Source organism: Procambarus clarkii, chromosome 27 (assembly GCF_040958095.1).
Source record: "Procambarus clarkii isolate CNS0578487 chromosome 27, FALCON_Pclarkii_2.0, whole genome shotgun sequence".
In the NCBI taxonomy this organism is placed as follows: domain Eukaryota; kingdom Metazoa; phylum Arthropoda; class Malacostraca; order Decapoda; family Cambaridae; genus Procambarus; species Procambarus clarkii.
This window is the reverse complement of record NC_091176.1, coordinates 40,559,955-40,581,076: the sequence shown is the minus strand read 5'-3', so window position 1 is coordinate 40,581,076 and position 21,122 is coordinate 40,559,955.

The following is a 21,122-nucleotide window of genomic DNA, read 5'->3' as shown; positions in this document are numbered from 1 at the left end:
TACCACACATAGATACCCACCACCACCACACATACAGGCCTCCACTACCACACATACAGGCCTCCACTACCACACATACAGGCCTCCACTACCACACATACAGGCCTCCACTACCACACATACAGACCTCCACCACCACACATACAGGCCTCCACTACCACACATACAGACCTCCATCACCACACATACAGGCCTCCACTACCATACATACAGTCCTCCACTACCACACATACAGACCCACCACCACCACATATACAGCCCATTACTACCACACATACAGCCCTCCACCACCACACATACAGGCCTCTACTACCACACATACAGATCACCACTAACACACATACAGACCACCACTACCACACATACAGACCCACCACCACACATACAGACACTCTAACACCTGCCTCGACACTCATCCTAACACCTGCCTCGACACTCATCCTAACACCTGCCTCGACACTCATCCTAACACCTGCCTCGACACTCATCCTAACACCTGCCTCGACACTCATCCTAACACCTGCCTCGACACTCATCCTAACACCTGCCTCGACACTCATCCTAACACCTGCCTCGACACTCATCCTAACACCTGCCTCGACACTCATCCTAACACCTGCCTCAACACTCATCCTAACACCTGCCTCCACACTCATCCTAACACCTGCCCCGACATTAAACTTATTGGAATAAACTCTCAAACCCCTCTCGATTAAAAATTTATGTCTCCTATAAGCATATAGGAGACTCATCCAAAACTCACACGCCCTAAACTCACTCACCCTAAACTCACTCACCTTAAACTCACTCACCCTTGTCACATGAATCCCCTGCATAGCAGTGGAACTGCCTTTTCCCTTCACCTTCAATGCCTCTGTACTGGACGTCTACATCTACACCAGCCCAGATGAGTCATCAGTCCTGCCACCTCTCCATACCCCCCTGGGCCTGGCACGGCCTGGCACGGCCTGGCACGGCCTGGTACGGCCTGGCACTGCCTGGTACGGCCTGGCACGGCCTGGTACGGCCTGGCACGGCCTGGTACGGCCTGGCACGGCTTGGCACGGCCTGGTACAGCCTGGCACAGCCTGGTACAGCCTGGCACGGCCTGGCACGGCCTGGCACGGCCTGGTACAGCCTGGCACGGCCTGGTACAGCCTGGTACGGCCTGGCACGGCCTGGTACAGCCTGGTACGGCCTGGCACGGCCTGGCACGGCCTGGCACGGCCTGGCACGGCCTGGTACAGCCTAGCACGGCCTGGCACGGCCTGGCACGGCCTGGCACGGCCTGGTACGGCCTGGCACGGCCTGGCACGGCCTGGTACAGCCTGGCACGGCCTGGTACAGCCTGGCACGGCCTGGCACGGCCTGGTACTGCCTGGCACGGCCTGGTACGGCCTGGCACGGCCTGGTACAGCCTGGCACGGCCTGGTACGGCCTGGCACGGCCTGGGACGGCCTGGTACACCCTGGCACGGCCTGGTACAGCCTGGCACGGCCTGGCACGGCCTGGCACGGCCTGGCACGGCCTGGTACGGCCTGGCACGGCCTGGTACAGCCTGGCACGGCCTGGCACGGCCTGGCACGGCCTGGTACAGCCTGGCACGGCCTGGTACAGCCTGGCACGGCCTGGCACGACCTGGCACGGCCTGGCACGGCCTGGTACAGCCTGGCACGGTCTGGCACGGCCTGGTACGGCCTGGCACGGCCTGGTACGGCCTGGCACGGCCTGGTACAGCCTGGCACGGCCTGGTACGGCCTGACACGGCCTGGTACACCCTGGCACGGCCTGGTACAGCCTGGCACGGCCTGGCACGGCCTGGTACAGCCTGGCACGGCCTGGTACAGCCTGGCACGGCCTGGCACGACCTGGCACGGCCTGGTGCAGCCTGGCACGGCCTGGCACGGCCTGGCATGGCCTGGTACGGCCTGGCACGGCCTGGTACAGCCTGGCACGGCCTGGCACGGCCTGGCACGGTCTGGCACGGCCTGGCACGGCCTGGTACAGCCTGGCACGGCCTGGCACGGTTTGGTACAGCCTGGCACGGCCTGGCACGGCCTGGCACGGCCTGGCACGGCCTGGTACAGCCTGGCAAGGCCTGGTACAGCCTGGCACGGCCTGGCACGGCCTGGCACGGCCTGGTACAGCCTGGCACGGCCTGGCACGGTTTGGTACGGCCTGGCAAGGCCTGGTACAGCCTGGCACGGCCTGGTACAGCCTGGCACGGCCTGGTACGGTTTGGTACGGCCTAGTACGGTTTGGTACGGCCTGGTACAGCCTGGCACGGCCTGGTACAGCCTGGCACGGCCTGGCACGGCCTGGTACAGCCTGGTACAGCCTGGCACGGCCTGGTACAGCCTGGCACGGCCTGGTACGGTGTGGTACGGCCTGGTACGGCCTGGCACGGCCTGGTACGGCCTGGCACGGCCTGGTACAGCCTGGCACGGCCTGGCACGGCCTGGTACTGTTTGGTACGGCCTGGCACGGCCTGATACGGTTTGGTACGGCCTGGCACGGCCTGGTACGGCCTGGCACGGCCTGGCACGATCTGTCACGGCCTGGTACAGCCTGGCACGGACCTGGCACGGCCTGGTACGGTTTGGTACAGACTGGCACGGCCTGGTAAAGCCTGGCACGGCCTGGTACGGCCTGGCACGGCCTGGTAAAGCCTGGCACGGCCTGGTACGGTTTGGTACGGCCTGGCACGGCCTGGTAAAGCCTGGCACGGCCTGGTAAAGCCTGGCACGGCCTGGTACGGTTTGGTACAGACTGGCACGGCCTGGTAAAGCCTGGCACGGCCTAGTACGGCCTGGCATGGCCTGGTACAGCCTGGCACGGCTTGGCACGGCCTGGTACGGTTTGGTACAGACTGACACGGCCTGGTACGGCCTGGCACGGCCTGGTACAGCCTGGCACGGCCTAGCACGGCCTGGCACGGCCTGGTACGGTTTGGTACGGCCTGGCACGGCCTGGTACAGCCTGGCACGGCCTGGTACGGTTTGGTACTGACTGGCAAGGCCTGGTACGGTTTGGTACGGCCTGGCACGGCCTGGTACGGTTTGGTACGGCCTGGCACGGCCTGGTAACAGACTGGCACGGCCTGGTACGGTTTGGTACGGCCTGGCACGGCCTGGTACGGTTTGGTACGGCCTGGCACGGCCTGGTACAGGACTGGCACGGCCGGTTGGTACGGCCTGGCACGGCCTGGTACGGTTTGGTACGGCCTGGCACGGCCTGGTACGGTTTGGTACGGCCTGGCACGGCCTGGTACGGTTTGGTACAGACTGGCACGGCCTGGTAAAGCCTGGCACGGCCTGGTACGGCCTGGCATGGCCTGGTAAAGCCTGGCACGGCCTGGTACGGCCTGGCATGGCCTGGTAAAGCCTGGCACGGCCTGGTACGGTTTGGTACGGCCTGGCACGGCCTGGTAAAGCCTGGCACGGCCTGGTACGGCCTGGCACGGCCTGGTACAGCCTGGCACGGCCTGGCACGGCCTTGTACGGTTTGGTACAGACTGGCACGGCCTGGTACGGCCTGGCACGGCCTGGTACAGCCTGGCACGGCCTGGCACGGCCTGGCACGGCCTGGTACGGTTTGGTACGGCCTGGCACGGCCTGGTACGGTTTGGTACGGCCTGGCACGGCCTGGTACGGTTTGGTACAGACTGGCACGGCCTGGTAAAGCCTGGCACGGCCTGGTACGGCCTGGCATGGCCTGGTAAAGCCTGGCACGGCCTGGTACGGCCTGGCATGGCCTGGTAAAGCCTGGCACGGCCTGGTACGGTTTGGTACGGCCTGGCACGGCCTGGTAAAGCCTGGCACGGCCTGGTACGGCCTGGCACGGCCTGGTACAGCCTGGCACGGCCTGGCACGGCCTTGTACGGTTTGGTACAGACTGGCACGGCCTGGTACGGCCTGGCACGGCCTGGTACAGCCTGGCACGGCCTGGCACGGCCTGGCACGGCCTGGTACGGTTTGGTACGGCCTGGCACGGCCTGGTACCGCCAGGCACGGCCTGGTACGGTTTGGTACTGACTGGCACGGCCTGTTACGGTTTGGTACGGCCTGGCACGGCCTGGTACGGTTTGGTACGGCTTGGCACGGCCTGGTACAGACTGGCACGGCCTGGTACAGTTTGGTACGGCCTGGCACGGCCTGGTACGGCCTGGTACAGACTGGCACGGCCTGGTACGGTTTGGTACGGCCTGGCACGGCCTGGTACGGCTTGGCACGGCCTGGTACAGACTGGCACGGCCTGGTACAGTTTGGTACGGCCTGGCACGGCCTGGTACGGCCTGGTACAGACTGGCACGGCCTGGTACGGTTTGGTACGGCCTGGCACGGCCTGGTACGGTTTGGTACGGCCTGGCACGGCCTGGTACGGCCTGGCACGGCCTGGCACGGCCTGGTACGGTTTGGTACGGCCTGGCACGGCCTGGTACAGCCTGGCACGGCCTGGTACGGTTTGGTACAGCCTGGCACGGCCTGGTACGGTTTGGTACGGCCTGGCAGGGCCTGGTAAAGCCTGGCACGGCCTGGTACGGTTTGGTACAGCCTGGCACGGCCTGGTACGGTTTGGTACAGCCTGGCACGGCCTGGTACGGTTTGGTACAGCCTGGCACGGCCTGGTACAGCCTGGCACGGCCTGGTACAGCCTGGCACGGCCTGGTACGGTTTGGTACAGCCTGGCACGGCCTGGTACGGTTTGGTACAGCCTGGCACGGCCTGGTACAGCCTGGCACGGCCTGGTACAGCCTGGCGCGGCCTGGTACAGCCTGGCACGGCCTGGTACGGTTTGGTACGGCCTGGTACGGCCTGGTACGGCCTGGCACGGCCTGGCACGACTCAGAGGCAAGCCGGGCGCCTCTGCTAACCGGTATTTTACCCCCACAAACAAGCAGTTAGCCGCCTTCAACTGACAGTGGTGCAGCTCAACACAAAGGCACCGCCAGCCACAAGGAGCAGTGTGCTAGTTGACCAGAGGTCCACCTTGTGGTGACACTGGAGGAGTCCTCACCGTTGGACTATATAAAGGGCGCCGCCTCCCTGGAGAGCTATCTACGGGCTCACCATAGCCCGTGCTACTTGGAACGTGTTCCCAGTAGCTGAATCTATAACAACAACAACAACCTGGTTAGCCAGTCTCTCCCTTAGTGCTCTAGGATCACCTTCGTGTCTCTCACCCGTCGTCCGCCTTCAGCCAACGTCGTGTGATTGATGCCATGGTGGTATGATGAGTGATGCCATGGTGGTATGGTGAGTGATGCCATGGTGGTATGGTGAGTGATGCCATGGTGGTATGGTGAGTGATGCCATGGTGGTATGGTGACTGATGCCATGGTGGTATGGTGAGTGATGCCATGGTGGTGTGGTGAGTGATGCCATGGTGGTATGGTGAGTGATGCCATGGTGGTATGGTGAGTGATGCCATGGTGGTATGGTGACTGATGCCATGGTGGTATGGTGAGTGATGCCATGGTGGTATGGTGACTGATGCCATGGTGGTATGGTGAGTGATGCCATGGTGGTGTGGTGAGTGATGCCATGGTGGTATGGTGAGTGATGCCATGGTGGTATGGTGAGTGATGCCATGGTGGTATGGTGAGTGATGCCATGGTGGTATGGTGAGTGATGCCATGGTGGTATGGTGAGTGATGCCATGGTGGTATGGTGAGTGATGCCATGGTGGTATGGTGAGTGATGCCATGGTGGTATGGTGAGTGATGCCATGGTGGTATGGTGAGTGATGCCATGGTGGTATGGTGACTGATGCCATGGTGGTATGGTGAGTGATGCCATGGTGGTATGGTGAGTGATGCCATGGTGGTATGGTGAGTGATGCCATGGTGGTATGGTGAGTGATGCCATGGTGGTATGGTGAGTGATGCCATGGTGGTATGGTGAGTGATGCCATGGTGGTATGGTGAGTGATGCCATGGTGGTATGGTGAGTGATGCCATGGTGGTATGGTGAGTGATGCCATGGTGGTATGGTGAGTGATGCCATGGTGGTATGGTGAGTGATGCCATGGTGGTATGGTGAGTGATGCCATGGTGGTATGGTGAGTGATGCCATGGTGGTATGGTGAGTGATGCCATGGTGGTATGGTGAGTGATGCCATGGTGGTATGGTGAGTGATGCCATGGTGGTATGGTGAGTGATGCCATGGTGGTATGGTGAGTGATGCCATGGTGGTATGGTGAGTGATGCCATGGTGGTATGGTGACTGATGCCATGGTGGTATGGTGAGTGATGCCATGGTGGTATGGTGAGTGATGCCATGGTGGTATGGTGAGTGATGCCATGGTGGTATGGTGAGTGATGCCATGGTGGTATGGTGAGTGATGCCATGGTGGTATGGTGAGTGATGCCATGGTGGTATGGTGAGTGATGCCATGGTGGTATGGTGAGTGATGCCATGGTGGTATGGTGAGTGATGCCATGGTGGTATGGTGAGTGATGCCATGGTGGTATGGTGAGTGATGCCATGGTGGTATGGTGAGTGATGCCATGGTGGTATGGTGAGTGATGCCATGGTGGTATGGTGAGTGATGCCATGGTGGTATGGTGAGTGATGCCATGGTGGTATGGTGAGTGATGCCATGGTGGTATGGTGAGTGATGCCATGGTGGTATGGTGAGTGATGCCATGGTGGTATGGTGAGTGATGCCATGGTGGTATGGTGAGTGATGCCATGGTGGTATGGTGAGTGATGCCATGGTGGTATGGTGAGTGATGCCATGGTGGTATGGTGAGTGATGCCATGGTGGTATGGTGAGTGATGCCATGGTGGTATGGTGAGTGATGCCATGGTGGTATGGTGAGTGATGCCATGGTGGTATGGTGAGTGATGCCATGGTGGTATGGTGACGTGATGCCATGGTGGTGTGGTGAGTGATGCCATGTGGTGTGGTGAGTGATGCCATGGTGGTATGGTGAGTGATGCCATGGTGGTATGGTGAGTGATGCCATGGTGGTATGGTGAGTGATGCCATGGTGGTATGGTGAGTGATGCCATGGTGGTATGGTGAGTGATGCCATGGTGGTATGGTGAGTGATGCCATGGTGGTATGGTGAGTGATGCCATGGTGGTATGGTGAGTGATGCCATGGTGGTATGGTGAGTGATGCCATGGTGGTATGGTGAGTGATGCCATGGTGGTATGGTGACTGATGCCATGGTGGTATGGTGACTGATGCCATGGTGGTATGGTGAGTGATGCCATGGTGGTATGGTGACTGATGCCATGGTGGTATGGTAGCTGTCTTCAGTACACCAGTATATCTTTATGCTTTCTCTTCATTGCTTATACTGTAGTATATTTTTACATTTAAGATCATACTTAACTTGTTCACTTTTGCATTACATGAGAGCCAAGTATTTTCAGGGGCGTTTATGTTCATTAATATTTCAGTAAATTGTTGAATTATTTGATTTTTATTTGTTTCCACCTGTGACTTACACACTGCTGGCCAATAGCAGCATTTTGTTTATTATGTGCGGGAGAGCCATACCATCTTGGTTCAGTATAGCTGCGATACCACAACCCGTCACACCCTAGACTCTCACACCCTAAACTCTCACACCCTAAACTCTCACACCCTAAACTCACACACTCTAAACTCTCACGCCCTAAACTCTCACACCCTAAACTCTCACACCCTAAACTCACACACCCTAAACTCACACACCCTAAACTCACACACCCTAAACTCACACACCCTAAACTCACACACCCTAAACTCTCACGCCCTAAACTCACACCCTAAACTCTCACACCCTAAACTCTCACACCCTAAACTCTCACGCCCTAAACTCTCACGCCCTAAACTCACACACCCTAAACTCTCACGCCCTAAACTCACACACCCTAAACTCTCACACCCTAAACTCTCACACCCTAAACTCTCACGCCCTAAACTCTCACACCCTAAACTCTCACGCCCTAAACTCTCACACCCTAAACTCTCACGCCCTAAACTCTCACACCCTAAACTCTCACACCCTAAACTCTCACACCCTAAACTCTCACACCCTAAACTCTCACGCCCTAAACTCTCACGCCCTAAACTCTCACACCTTAAACTCACACACCCTAAACTCACACACCCTAAACTCTCACGCCCTAAACTCTCACACCCTAAACTCACACACCCTAAACTCTCACACCCTAAACTCTCACGCCCTAAACTCTCACGCCCTAAACTCTCACACCCTAAACTCTCACGCCCTAAACTCTCACACCCTAAACTCTCACGCCCTAAACTCTCACACCCTAAACTCTCACACCCTAAACTCTCACGCCCTAAACTCTCACACCCTAAACTCTCACACCCTAAACTCTCACACCCTAAACTCTCACACCCTAAACTCTCACACCCTAAACTCTCACACCCTAAACTCTCACACCCTAAACTCTCACACCCTAAACTCTCACACCCTAAACTCTCACACCCTAAACTCTCACACCCTAAACTCTCACACCCTAAACTCACACACCCTAAACTCTCACACCCTAAACTCTCACACCCTAAACTCTCACGCCCTAAACTCTCACACCCTAAACTCTCACGCCCTAAACTCTCAGACCCTAAACTCTCACGCCTAAACTCTCACACCCTAAACTCTCACAGCCCTAAACTCTCACACCCTAAACTCTCACACCCTAAACTCTCACGCCCTAAACTCTCACACCCTAAACTCTCACGCCCTAAACTCTCACACCTTAAACTCACACACCCTAAACTCACACACCCTAAACTCTCACGCCCTAAACTCTCACACCCTAAACTCACACACCCTAAACTCTCACACCCTAAACTCTCACGCCCTAAACTCTCACGCCCTAAACTCTCACACCCTAAACTCTCACGCCCTAAACTCTCACACCCTAAACTCTCACGCCCTAAACTCTCACACCCTAAACTCTCACGCCCTAAACTCTCACACCCTAAACTCTCACACCCTAAACTCTCACACCCTAAACTCTCACACCCTAAACTCTCACACCCTAAACTCTCACACCCTAAACTCTCACACCCTAAACTCTCACACCCTAAACTCTCACGCCCTAAACTCTCACACCCTAAACTCTCACGCCCTAAACTCTCACACCCTAAACTCACACACCCTAAACTCATTAATTTTCCTGTAATTTATTCCATAAATCAACAATCCTCTTCCCAAACAGGTATTTATCAAGGTATTTTCTGCCTCAAAACTTAGCCAATTTGTAACTATTTTTTCGTATTCTGTTTTGTGTTGAAATATTTCACGTCTGAATTGATATATATAACGTTAAAGCAAGGTGAATGTGAATAAACAGGAGGGAGAAGAGGCGCTATAGAGTCATTGTAAATGATAACGGTAAGGTGGGGCCGAGGAGCTAAGCCTCGACAATACCAGCACAACTATAGGTAAACTGTATACTATAGATGTTTACCTATAGTAAACTCCTCTCACTGTCCTCCACCACCACATTTCACTAATATATTTTGGTAAGACGAGAGAGAGAGAGAGAAAGAGAGAGAGAGAGAGAGAGAGAGAGAGAGAGAGAGAGAGAGAGAGAGAGAGAGAGAGAGAGAGAGAGAGAGAGAGAGAGATAGAGAGAGAGAGAGAGAGAGAGAGAGAGAGAGAGAGAGAGAGAGAGAGAGAGAGAGAGAGAGAGAGAGAGAGAGAGAGAGAGAGTGAGGCAGAGACAGTAGATAGATGGATGGATAGATAGCTGGATAGGTAGATGAATAGATGGATGGATAGAATGGATACATTGATAAATTGACAGATGGATAGATGGATGGGTGGATAGATAAATGGATAGATAGATAAATGTATGGATATATGGATAATAAGATGATTAGATGTATGGAGATATGAACAGATAGATTTAAAAATTGATAAGCTGTTGGATAGATAGACTTACAGATAGACTTACAGATAGATGGAGAAAAAGATAAATAGCAAGATGGATATGAAGATGTATATATTTATAGATGGGGATAGATGAATATATCTATAGATGGATAGATAAAGATAAATGGATGGATAGATAGATGGGATAGATTGTAGATAGAGAGACCCGGACAACGCCGGGTGAGCTCATCTAACACAGTACGCGACACACACACACACACACACACACACACACACACACACACACACTGATGAACCAAGTCATATTGAAATGCAAGGAGGATGAAGAGAGATTTATTCCAACAATAAAGGAAAAAAGCAGGAGGGAACATAATAACACATGGTTTAATAGACAGTGTCAGGAAGCAAAGGTGAGAAGCAGGAGGGAGTGGAGGAAGTACAGAAGACAAAGGACAGAGGACAACAGGATTAGATGTAACAGAGCTAGGAATGATTACATTAACATAAGACGAGTGTCGGAAAGAAATTATGAGAATGATATTGCAATCAAGGCGTGAAAGCAACCTAAATTACTACATAGCCATATAAGAAGGAAGATGTCGGTAAATGACCAAGTGACAAGACTGAGGAAAACAGAAGGGGCATATACAGAAAGCGACAAGGAAATCTGCAAGGTACTGAATGCAAAATTCCATGGAGTGTTCACAACCGAGCCTGAGCAGCTCCCATTGTTAGAAGCGATTACCCTAGATGAAAGACTATCAGATATAGAGGTGACAGCAGGGGATGTAATGAAACAGTTGTCAACACTGGATGCAACTAAAGCTGTTGGACCAGACAAAGTATCACCGTGGATACTTAAAGAGGCAGCGCAGGCTCTCAGCGTGCCTCTGGCAATGATCTTTAATGAGTCACTTATGTCGAGAGAATTGCCCAGTTGCTGGAAGGAGGCAAATGTCGTACCGATTTTCAAAAAAGGTGATAGGGAGGAGGCACTTAACTACAGACCCGTATCACTGACAAGCATCCCCTGCCAAATAACTGAAAGAATAATTAGGCTAAGACTTGTTGAGCACCTGGAGAGCATTGGGTTTGTAAACAAGCACCAACATGGGTTCTGGACAGGGAAATCATGCCTAACAAACCTTTAAGAATTCTATGATAAAGTAACAAGGATAAGGCAGGACAGAGAAGGCTGGACAGACTGCATATTTCTTGACTGCCAAAAAGCCTTTGATACAGTACCGCACATGAGACTGCTATACAAACTTGAGAGGCAGGCAGGAGTAAGCGGAAAGGCCCTAGTATGGGTGAAGAACTACCTAACAGGAAGGAGCCAGAGGGTAATGGTAAGGGGCGAGAAGTCGGACTGGCGAACAGTAACAAGTGGAGTATCTCAAGGATCGGTGCTGGGACCAATCCTCTTTCTAATTTACGTAAATGATATGTTTACAGGAGTGGAATCATACATGTCAATGTTTGCGGATGACGCAAAATTAATGAGAAGAGTTGTGACAGACGAGGATTGTAGGATCCCCCAAGAGGACTTAAACAGGTTGCAGAGATGGTCAGGGAAATGACTACTGGAGTTTAACACCAGTAAATGTAAAGTTATGGAAATGGGATCAGGTGACAGGAGACCAAAGGGACAGTACACAATGAAAGGGAACAGCCTACCTGTAACGATTCAAGAAAGAGACCTGGGAGTGGATGTGACACCTAATCTAACTCCTGAGGCACATATAAATAGGATAACGACAGCAGCGTATTCTACACTGGCGAAAATTAGAACTTCATTCAGAAACCTAAATGAGGAGGCTTTTAGGGCGCTTTACATTGCCTACGTGAGACCCGTCTTAGAGTATGCCGCGCCATCATGGAGCCCCCACCTGAAGAAACACAAAGAAACTGGAGAAGGTTCAGAGGTTTGCGACGAGGCTTGTCCCAGAGTTACGAGGGATGGGATATGAAGAGCGTCTGAAGGAACTGAACCTTACGACACTAGAGAAAAGAAGGGAGAGAGGAGATATGATAGGGACATATAAAATACTCAGCGGAATTGACAAAGTGGAAATAGATGAAATGTTCACACGTAATAATAACAGAACGAGGGGACATGGGTGGAAACTGGAAACTCAGATGAGTCACAGAGATGTTAGGAAGTTTTCTTTTAGCGTGAGAGTAGTGGAAACATGGAATGCACTTGGGGAACAGGTTGTGGAAGCAAATACTATTCATACTTTTAAAACTAGGTATGATAGGGAAATGGGACAGGAGTCATTGCTGTAAACAACCGATAGCTGGAAAGGCGGGATCCAAGAGTCAATGCTCGATCCTGCAAGCACAAATAGGTGAGTACACACACACACACACGCGCGCGCGTGTGTACAGCCATGAGCGTATTCGATGGTGCCATAACCACACCATGAAGGTGCCACAACCACACCATGATGGTGCCATAACCACACCATGATGGTGCCATAACCACACCATGATGGTGCCATAACCACACCATGATGGTGCCATAACCACACCATGATGGTGCCATAACCACACCATGATGGTGCCATAACCACACCATGAAGGTGCCATAACCACACCATGATGGTGCCATAACCACACCATGATGGTGCCATAACCACACCATGATGGTGCCATAACCACACCATGATGAAGGTGCCATAACCACACCATGATGGTGCCATAACCACACCATGATGGTGCCATAACCACACCATGATGGTGCCATAACCACATAATGATGGTGCCATAACCACACCATGATGGTGCCATAACCACACCATGATGGTGCCATAACCACACTATGAAGGTGCCATAACCACACCATGATGGTGCCATAACCACACCATGATGGTGCCATAACCACACCATGATGGTGCCATAACCACACCATGATGGTGCAATAACCACACTATGAAGGTGCCATAACCACACCATGATGGTGCCATAACCACACGATGAAGGTGCCATGACATGCAATGAACAAGGGGACACAGGTGGAAACTTATTACCCACAAGAGCCACAGAGACGTTAGAAGGAACTTTTTCAGTGTCAGAGTAGTTAACAGGTGGAATGCATTAGGAAGTGATGTGGTGGAGGCTGACTCCATACACAGTTTCAAGTGTAGATATGATAGACCCCAATAGGCTCAGGAATCTGTACACCTGTTGAGAGGCGGGACCAAAGAGACAAAGCTCAACGCCTGCAAGCACAATTAGGTGAGTACCACTATTTAGTACATTAAATTATGGGAATTAATGATCCCGGACATAGGCCCTCATTTTGTTATGACCCTTGACCTCTGGGTATGGTTCTTCTGTTTGCAGTTGTCAAACAATATATAATAATACAGCCTTGCCTACTATAAGTGTCTAGAGTAAATAACTCAACTGCTTACTCAACAATGCAATATACTTAAAGTAAGGGTAACAAAGACATACAAACATATAAATGGAAATACAGGCAGCCAGAAATATTAATGCACCAGAATACAATATCATTATATGAGCACTGATCACAATTTTAAAACTTAAATAGATAGATGGGTCAGCACATAATGGTCTAACCAGGAAATCAGCTGTTACTAAACAATAAACAAATACCACAGACTTAACTCCACAACATGTCCACGCCAGCCAGCTCCACCCACGCGACTGGCGTTGCTGGAGCATGCACATCATGGCGTCTACAAGGTACCAACTAAAACTCACATGAAACCTGGGGGTTTTCTATTTGGCTTTTCCGACTGCAGTACGTCGCCAATGTACATGTGGCAGACGCTTCACGAAGCTGTCGGAATTAGCAGAGAAAATGAGAGCAACCGTACAGGGCCTGGGAGCAAGGTCGAGTTAGAGTCCTTGAGGGTCTCTTCTCAGACTAGCCTCACCTGGTCCTGCTCCACGTTGATCGTTGGAATCTCCTCAATGATTTAACACTTCAAGGGACTCCCAGGGTCCTCATCACATTTATAGTTTGTGACTTATAGGCAACTCGGTGTTGAAGACACTTAGAGCTGAAGGCTTGAGTAATGTTGGCAGTATTCAGAAGTGGTTCAACGGAAACACCGCATAAAGCTTAACTAGTTTATTTACTAACTTAACCACTAATACAAAGGGTGCTTGATTTACTTTAGATTGGCGTCAGCAAAGCTAAGGTTGTATTAGCGAGACTCTTGACGTCTGGCTAAACGACTCGTATCCACTCGTGGAGAAACACCTAACTTAACACAGTTGACAGCCAATCATTAACACGGCAACCTAACTGTCGGTATGCAAAGGGATCACAAGAGTTCCAACCGGATACTCGGTAATGATGATATGCAATAAATCAACAACTACACTGTCAATGGGACAGGCAATAACATGCACAATAATAATATCCCACAATAACTAAATGTGTGGTGTATGTGAAGCTCACATTCACAGACGAGTGTAATGTCGTGATACCACACAGATAACACTCATACACCGTCGGGTGTCTTGGGCTCCACCTATACCTGTGTCAGGTATAAGAATGCTAGAACTGTGGTTGACCCCTCAGATCAACACAGACAGACACAATATAACAATGACAAGATCTTGTACTTACAGACAGGCTACCTCTCTTATTCACTCACTTACTCAGGCACATTTATGCAAGAACTCGTAGGTGGCCTGACAGCCGGTTCGCTCGGCGACAGGCTTTCCCACAAACCGTACTTGACACGGAGGGTACTCCCAGGAGGGCGCGCTGTATGTCTAACAGACAGACACACACACACACTTGATGGCACTAGCCGTGAGTAAGGTGGTGACGTCACGTAGTACAGTGAGGGCGGCGGCTTGCTACACGCTCGGGACAGAGTGGCGGCTGGCGGCTGCAGGTTATATGGTACCATGCGGTACACTGTGGTAAAGTCACACACAGGTTACTTAGGCAGCGGCACTCCTTAGTTCACTCCAGGTCACTCACAAGGATCTCAATTTGTCACCAGGGGTTACCTGATGCCAGTCTGTTTCCTGTGGTGATTTGTCACTAGGCTTCTAAACTATATTGTCATGATTGTGAGAGTTTTTGAGAGAATTTGTGGAATAAATTGAAATTGGTATAAGGAATTTTAGCTCGGAAAATTTCTAAGAACTTTCTTTATTCTTTAACCTTTATTCCTGTCGTGATATTCAACTAGGTCGCCTGAGGAAGGACTTGCTTAGCTAACACACCAGTGTAGTAAACAGCTCATTCCTCACTTTGGGACCATGTATGAACAATTGACTAGGCGCGAGCAAACGCCGAGACCCCAATGAAAATTGAAATCCCCCCCCACTTAGGCCGCCGACCTTCGCCAATCGCCGAAGCGAATCTAACGAGTAGGTCACGGGCTCTCACAACAATAATTTATTGTTGTGTGGTGCCGTATATTTGATCCAAAGCTCAGAAAATTAGTCTCAATGTTAGTCGAGTGTGAAGAACATTTGCATAACAATAATAATGTGTGGGGGTGTAACGAAAAGACAGTGTTAACCATAACAACTTAGTTTATTCAATAAAGTACTAACTACTACAACAAAACAAAAGAAATGTCAATGACGTTACTCGAAATCCTTCCTGTGACACTATCAATGACAGCTAGACACCAGCCCCTCGGACTGCATAATGAACTAACTCGAACATAAGCGTGACCACAGAGGAATCAACAAGAAACAAGAACTAACAGATCTATAATCACAATTACAACAAATGACACAGTAGGTTCTGAAACACGTCTCCAGTAACCTCCTAACTGTTCTACGCCTCAGTGCAGTCTACTCCTGCAACAGCGGTTGCAATGCAATCAAATCAGTAGTCTTTCAATGACAACAATAACTAATGGGTTCACTGGCAACTCCAGCACCCTTCCTCAAATTAATCCTTACGTTAACACTACGTCCCACGGACGATCAACAATCAATAACAATTGATTTACGTTAATAACACAATAACATTTACGTTAATTACAAGGTAACATTTACGTTAAATTAACAACTCTTACAACTGTCACTAGTACCGCGGAAATTACACAACACTCTACCCGTCGAGCATTCAGTGAGAAAATCCCATTAATCCCTGTACTTCCAGACAGCTGATTAATCTCTTTACTAGTTACGTTAATTTACGTTAATCGGTTACTAATCACTCAGCGATGGTAAACTCTGATTTGCAATGTCCAAAGTGCTAAGAGAACGGTAATCACTCGTGATTACCTTTAGAGTAATTAATTACTATCCTCAAGATCAATAATTATACAATTAAAATACGCAACCTTTCACACTGGCTCAGCAATTTACATTAAGGTACGAATTCCGTCTGAGCCTTCCATACTCAGACCAATTCAGGCGACTAATAACAGTAATTAGCCCCACGTTTACGTTATTCTAAAATGACGTTACTCCTCTCACGAGTCAATCAAATGCCGGTACTTCCGGGCAGATAACGACGTTACGTTAATGGAACAATGTAGCCTTCGTGTGAGTCGATCAAACAAGGATCGAGATTAATTACTTTGACTTCCTGAAACACGTCAATTACCCGGCCCACTGACCGTTAATTACGACAGACAATACTCTAATTCTTATCTGGCTGATGGCTAGGCTCCTCGAGACTACCGTAGCTGCTTACAGGAAAGTAAATTAACCCAAACGCATTCTACGTTACTCAAATTGTCAAAGAACAAATTCTCTTAAAGCAATGGGCGTTCCCTTGGTTACGTTATATTAATTGCCTCGCAATCACCTCACTGAATACTGGACTTCGATGTCCTACCAGATAACCAGGAGAATATATTTGTATATCCAAGTACTCGTCTACAGCCGAGTTCCCCCACGACAATGACAAATCACACTAACAAATCACAGTGATTTACGTTACAATCCGGTTGCTATGACAATACTGCAGAACCTAGTAAAATAACCTACAGGACATGAACCCTCTAGAACCCTGCCCCACAATGGTTTTACTGAACTGCAATCACATACGGTGATTGCTCAACACTAGCAACAATCACCATCAAATAACAACCCCCTTTGCAATAACACACACGGCAAGTACTCTAATTTCCAAATATTAGAACTCTGCACACACTTACTTACTTACTGCTGCAAATGACCCCTAGAACATAGGTCACTATATTGCAATCACCACACAGTAAATAACACATTAACACTGGGCACCGTGACACTACGATTATATATATATATAATTACCGCTGACACATGTAGCCTACAGCTATCAAACGTTATTGGGAACACTAAGGAGAATCTCACACTCCTTAAATCACATGGGTGAGTGATTTATCGGTCACGCATGCCGATAAACACTCGAGAGTTACGTTACTCGACAGAGCGGGGGCGGTCTCTCTAGACGGCCTCGTCACTCACCAAACCTCACCAAAATTACGTTAATTAATACTGCAACCACAATATATATATTTATATAAATCACACTTGTCACGGCCCTGGGAACAATACAAGAAATTTAAGCCACACTGTGGCACACTCCACAATAATCATTGCCAGGAATCACTGGCGTTACACATACCTGAGCGCTCAGTGTTGGAATTCCACACCTGCAAGACCACACATGGAAATGATATCACTCCGTCCCACGGACGATCAAAAATGATTACCACAATGAAGTAAAAGAATTTATTACATGGACATCCTCTCCGTCCTTGGCTAATCTATGTATCCTGTTCCCCGTGTGTACCCACACACACACACACACACTGTACGTCTGTGTACACCAGACCTAAGTCCCTCTGGACTGACAAGATGACATCACAGGTGATTAATCTCCTCGCCCACAATTCACTCCACCTGAACAGGTGCTGCGTGACAATGTGACGGAACACTTGACCTCGAATTCAAGCTTTAGAGACTACTAATCACCGAAATACACACATAGGTACTTACTCATTCACACTGCCGGCTTTACACACCATTCCCATACATCAGGCACCCCGCTATAGGTGGCTGGCTCGCTCCGGGTGGCGTAGGCGGCGGTAGTTCCTGACCGTAGTACTTATACGGAAAATTGGCGCACACTCGAACCCCTCCCACTCAACACGGCCGAGTTCGCACCCTCGACTCCCCGGTGAAGTGAAGCGTTCATACCCAGGTGACGCGCACAACGATAGCGTCTCACACCAACATGGGAAATTGCCTTAACACTGACACGAATTTCCCCGTTCCCATCGACTGCTACAGAGCACTAGCAAGTCTAATCATCACTGGTATGGGATCTACGAGTCTGTTGCTGCTCGTATGCACATTCCCCCACGATCCCAGATCACTGTACCTCTACCCCCTGCATACAATAATGTCTTAAACCCCTCCAAGCGACGACTTCGGCCGGATTCTGTGACGACCGATGTCGTAGGTGAAGCAGGAAGCATCAGCAGTTGTAGTCCAGCCACCACGACGCCCTATACTCCAATTTGGCCGAATTGAGTACAGGATGCGTCTTGACAAGGTGGCGGCTGAGTTCAGAATGATGCTCACACCGGCTCTTCCCGCGTCCTTCTCGGAATAACCAATGAGAGGGAGGCATACAGCGGCCTACCCCTCTCATCCAATCAGCGACGGTGTAGCATAGCCCCTAGGGCAGCTCCAAGATGGCCGACCAACATGGCGGCTCAAGATGTTTACTAAGATGGCGGCTGTCTCCATGACAACCACTCAAGTGGCCAGCGAGCGTGGGACCCCACATGTCTACCCACCCCACGCCTGCGGCCTAGGCGTTCGCGCGCAAAGTTGTCTGGCTCCATGCCATACAATGAGATGATGCTATCAGCTCTAGCACTGTCCACAGACATGCCACCCCGGCCAGGGTAACATTTATGGACTGCTGATGACTGGGGCTCTCACATGAGCCCAAACACTAGATGTTTCGGTTGCTGGTACAAAACTTAAGTCCGCCCACTTAACAAGTGCACTTAACAAGTGTACTGGCTCCCACAGGCATAAGAGCACTATTGTAAGTGAGCTGGTGAACCACCCCCTCACATAACTCCCCACCAAAAAGATAAAATTTCCCGGAGGAAAATTTCATCTAAAAATCACCAGCCACTTACACTTGGCTCTTACTTAAGTGCACGGCGGCTGGGTGGTGGTGGTGATTCATCCGTTTTCTGTTGACGTCGGTGGCTAGCGGGACAAGATGTGACGTCACTGGCTCGTCCAGGGTGGTACTTCCTGACCATAGTGCGGTCGTGCTCAGGTTCTGGGTCCAGGTTAAGCCGGCTCAACGCCTCGCAGCTTCCCTTCCTCAGTCCCTTCACACTCTCGCCCCTCAGGTCTGTGTCATACTGGACACAATAGGTAGCACACTGGGATGGACTTACCAATGAAGTACAGACTCAACACCTTCCCTACCCTACCGACACAATCCCGACAGTTAGCAGACTGTCTTGACTTCCCGGTGACAGGGTCTTTCTTCCTGTCTGTCTGTCACTCTCAGACCGGGTGGCTCTACCGACTGAGTTGACTGGGCTGAGGCCTCTTCAGCAGCTGTCAAACCTCGCCCCTCACTGAGCACTTGGTCACTGACCTGCTCGTTCTTCAATCTCTCAGCGACCGTTCGTTTGTCTGAACGATCTTCCAACAGCCTGAAAGATTGGTCCAGAATATCCACTTCACTTGTGGGAACCACAGCTACCTTAGCCTCACCACTGGTAACATCCAGCAGACGTTTACTCTCCTGAGTGGTGTTAACCCTTGCGGGCCTGGCGGGTCGACAGGTTGTGGCGGGATCACCTGATCCGGCCCACACCCGTCTCACTGGGCTCACCCCCGTTTTCTGTGAAATGAAAGAAGGAAAATTGCTCTTTTTCCCTTTTACCTCATGCACCTGATCTTTCGCCTGATAAGAGGCGACCTTGACTTCCTCAGCTGGCGGCCGTGTGACATCGCCGTCAGCTGGTGAGACCCATCTGAGTCCCTCTGAATCAGTTCTCGTTTTCTGTGCAATAGGGAGAGGAGGATGGCTCCGGTTTCCTTTCACCTGCTGCGCCTCTTCTTCTGTCTGGGCTGCGGTGATCTCTGCTCGACCAGCCGGCTGACGCTTGGTGTCAACGCCAGCGGGTTTAACCTTCCTCTCACCTGTTCCTGTTTCCTCTGGGTCATTTCCACAGGACAGACCCACCTGGTTCCCTATACCAGGAGTATTACCTATCAAAAGTCCATACACTGCCTTTCTACTTAGCGCAGCTTTGATCTTACCTTTGATATATGGGGTGTCTACCAACACGGACACTTCTTCCATGTCCTTACCAGTGCCATCTGGGTACTGGACATGGAGGGTTCGACCTGTTCTACTCTCAGGCTCAACCAAACTGCTCCTGACCATGTTAACTGTAGCACCCCGGTCTCGAAAGACACTCGTCCATTGCCCATTAACTCTTCCTCTAGTTAACTCGAGTGTGTCTCTTAGGGCATCACCTCCCACGGTACTCATGCCTGTAACTTGCACCTTGGTCACCTTCTTAGTCTTAAGCCTAGTGCTGCTCGGGCACTTAGCTGCTCGGTGACCTGCCATGTTGCATGTGAAGCACCTGGGTCCCTTAACCTTGGGTTTCTGTTGGTGTCCCTTAGACTTACTTCCTTTAGGTTTGGCTCCCTTACATGGAGCTTGAGTAAACCTTTCAACCTTTGTCACACATCGATCTAGGTATGCATCCCTGGGATCGATCTTCTCCTCTCTTGGCAATAGAGGAGGTACCTCTACTTCCAGCGCCTGTACCTCTGAGCTAGGCGCGGCAGGAGGGGCTTGACTCCCCGTCCTTGCCTCGGATTGCACTCTTGCAACTTCCAATCTAGTCAATCTCTCGTGGTGGGCATTCCACATGTAAGCCACAAATTTGGCCTTATCCTCTCTTTGCAGTTTCATAGCATCAGCTTGAGCTGCTAGGTACTCTAAAGTAATTTCCTCCTGGGGTTGTTCAGTCCCCCTCCTGAGAGGTTGTTCTGGTATCTGATTGACTACTTCCAACGAAACGTTTCTGTGGCCCAAGGAATCAGTCCTTAGCCTAGGCTGGGGTCGCGACTCCCCTTCCTTCTCCTGGGGTGGACTCAATCCCTCACCCCCTGACATACCGACTATACCACGGTCGGCTAGGGGAACTCCCTTGTCCCCTAGATCACTTCTGTTTGCTCTTTCTAGACATAGACGCCGTACATAGGCATTATGGTCCTCAACATACCGCCTACATTCCTCATCTG